Consider the following 3,613-nt stretch of genomic DNA (forward strand, 5'->3'; position numbering starts at 1 on the left):
GATGACTCGGCTTGTAATATAACCTCTTCATAACACGTTTGTCCGCCATCTCTAAGTACAATATAAATTCACCCCCCCCTCTATCCGTCTGTCTGGCTCCTACTCATCCCTTCAGATGTGTCAACACCGAACACATCGTAAAAACTTCAAAAGACCTCAGAAGGGAGGAAGTTTGAGGGGTGGGGGGGTGGGGTGGGGGTGGGGGGGGGGACAAATGCGCGGTGGACAAACGGTGGACAAATGGTGCACAAATGGCGAGGGGAGGGGTTTATTGGGGGCCATAAATCTTTCGGTTTGACATATAATATCATTCATTCTTTTTTCCTGTGGACTGACCTGCTGTCGAGAAAAACTCTCACTTCTTTCAAGTAGAGTCACAGATAGGGTTTTTACCAGTGGCGTATTTACCCAACACTGGGCCCTCATGAAGAATTCTTATATGTGCCCCCAGTGCCAGAAATTATACATTTTTCAGACAAAAAAAAAAAAAAAACACTCTCAGATGAAGGTAAAAAAAAAACGCCCATAAAAGTCAAATATTTGTCAGTCATTAGAAATGGTCTTGTGTGGAAAAAAAAGAGATGAAAAAAGAAAAGAGTTTGAGCATTACAGCTCAGCTTCCTAACACAATGTGGTGACGGCGCACCCGAACAACAGATTAGAAGCTCTTGATCATTTAAATACACAACAGCTCTGCCTGTCTCTGCTGACCTTACAGCTGCACCTTCCTGGCTTTTCTCTCTGCAAATCCATCTATCAGGGTCCGGCGGCATGAGGCTGAGCCAGGGTCTGCCAGGGAGAATCTAGGTCTCTTGAGTACAGGAACTACTTGTGATACAGCTTAACTGCTACTAAGTAAATAAAATGTGTGGAAACGATCGTTCAGTTCTTCTCTTTTACTGAAAAAACGGTGCATCGCATCATTGAACATTTCACCACGTCCTGCAGGCTTTTTCTCACAACATGCAGAGAGCCTGCACTTCAGGGGCCCTTCTTCTTCTGTGGTGTCTGTGTAAAATAAGGTTGAACATGCAAACAGCACCCCTAGTGGCATGAAGTGCAAATGCAGTTATGGCCCCATTAGGTAGGTTCCCGACGTTTCAGTGTAAATTATACGGGGGATTTCAAGTTGTGTCGCTGATATCCGCCGTCTGCTGGGGCCCCCCTACCAGCAACTAGCTGGTGAGCACTCGGAAAGGGCCCCACGCGTGGGGTTTTCGACACACTGTCGTTGCAGCGTCTAGTGTAACGCCTTTAATTTGTCATTGAAACTGACTGATATCAGCCGTCCCTCGGGGCCCCCTTCAGCTCGGGGCCCTACCTGGGAGTGCCCCTCGACGTCATGTGCCCCCTTGCAACTGCGTGCCATGCGTTACACTAGTGACGCGTCTGGTTTTTACCTCCCAGAGGATTTTATTCTCTCATGATTTTAGGTCTTGCTTTTGTTTTACACATCAGCTCACTAAAATCTTTCACTCAGGTCCTAGACCTAGGATCAGTCTCACCTGGTTTCCTTCAGTTTCGTGTCCCTCGGATACCGTCAAGCCGGTTCTGAGAAGGGAATTAGAACTCCTACTGCTGGCCTCCCTAGGAATTCAACCTGGAGGGCTTTGTTTCAGGACCCAGTCCTGCCGTGCACGGTGTTCAGCTGTCCTCAATCCCTCCTCTCAGAAACACGGTTATCTTGGCATCTGGCCAGTGTTGTTCTTGGCAGCCTATTTTGATTTAGTTTTAGTCTTAGTCTTTTGGATGAAATGCTTATTAGTTTTAGTCACATTTTAGTCATTTCTACACTTGATAGTTTTAGTCTAGTTTTAGTCGACGAAAACCAAATGAGTTTTAGTTCAGTTTTAGTCATTAAAAAAGGCTTAAACCGTACAAGAGGTAAAAGATAGGCACAGGAAATTGTAAATCAAATGTAATAAAATATACTTAAATGGTACAAAACCAACACATTGATGCCTTTGAACATTAAATAATAAACTGGACTGTTTGATACTTTATAACCTCAATGCAGTGCTTATATGAGCTCTGCCAGACAGAATGAGAGGACTAATGGGAGTTTTGCTGATACTTTCAAGCTATTTTTATAATGTTCATGCTGATATAAAGGCTGAGATCTTTTATTGAAACTGGTCTGTTTTGCTTCAATGTTACTGATTTGAATTGGTAAGAGCTTGTTGTTGCTTTTGGAGGAGCGATAAAACCAATATAGCGGTTATTAGGAAAATACTACCATTAAAACAACTGAAATAAACAAAATTAGTTCCTCGGGCACACTTGAATGGTATGAAACACTTAAAAGTCTATAAAACTGAAATTACAAACATAACTTGAGTTTGATAAACTTTGTAAATATTCCTCACTGTAAACACTTCTTTTTGGTTCTCAAAGCAAAAACAAAAAAAAACATTCTTCATCAATCACAGGGGAGTTGCCAGTACCGTTTGACATGGACCTCAAACAGCTGGATGAGTGATAACAGCAAAAAATATTTGCTGCTAACAGAATTATCCTACCGGTTCAGTTTCAGGAAAGCGCTTCTTTCCAGGATTACTCTGGCCCTATTTCGACGGCCACGACTGAGATCACCTGTAACGCTGAAGACTCGCTCAGCAAATGCTTGGGACGCTGGCATGGCCAAAAGATCTACGGCAATAGGTTTCAGGCTTGGATAAACAGAATCTTGCTGTGCAATCCAAAAGTCAAGGGCATTCTCCGGACTTTCTTCTTTCATGAGCTGTAATAGCTGTTCCTTGAATTTCTGCTTTTCCTGCCTGATGCATGGTTTTGAGATGCTAACCTTGGATGGTCGGCCTGCTTTTGACAAGAATTTGAATCTGTGCCGCTTTTTCGGAGGCTCTTCCTTTGTGTCTTCTTCCCCTGCCTCTGGCTCATCTTCAGCCTCCTCCTCCTGTATCACTTGTGGCACCAACTGAGCAATAAAATCTTCAGCTTTGCTTTGAAGCTCCTGAATTTCTTCATCATCATTTTCAAGGAGTGCTTCAGGGGCGACTGTTGGGTCAAGGAAACATGCAGCAGCAATGAGGGGTGAAAACTTGGAGTCAGCATGATCAAGAAAGCAACTGAACCGCTGTTCCATGTTTGCATTCATCTTCTTTGCCAGGGTAGCTAGGTCCTTCAAACTGGAACCCTGAGTGTAAGGGAAGTCAGACAGGTGAACACGCAGGTCAAGGAGGGCAGGTAGCACAAGGGATAAAGACTGAGTGTCACTCTGGAGCATCTGGGTGTGCTCGGCAAAAGGGAGGAGCAAATCTCTGAGAGCAGTAAGCCTCTGCCACTCACTTGGCAGTAAATAGTCCCAGTTCATTCCTTCAGCGATCTGAATCACTGACTCCTTCACGTGGAGAAGCCGTGATATCATCAGGTATGTGCTAGACCATCGAGTGGGACGATCTTTGACCAGAGTGAGTTGACACAGCTGCAGCAGCCGCTCAGTTGCCACTGACGACTTACGGAAGAGCTTGACAAGCACTCTAATTTTGTCCAACAGCCGTTTGATATTTGCCTCTTTGTGAATCATTTTCACTACAAGTTGTAGTGTGTGTACAACGCAGGGGGTCCGACCCGTGACTCCAAACCTAGATAGAGA

This window comes from Salarias fasciatus, chromosome 13 (genome assembly GCF_902148845.1).
Source record: "Salarias fasciatus chromosome 13, fSalaFa1.1, whole genome shotgun sequence".
Classification (NCBI taxonomy): domain Eukaryota; kingdom Metazoa; phylum Chordata; class Actinopteri; order Blenniiformes; family Blenniidae; genus Salarias; species Salarias fasciatus.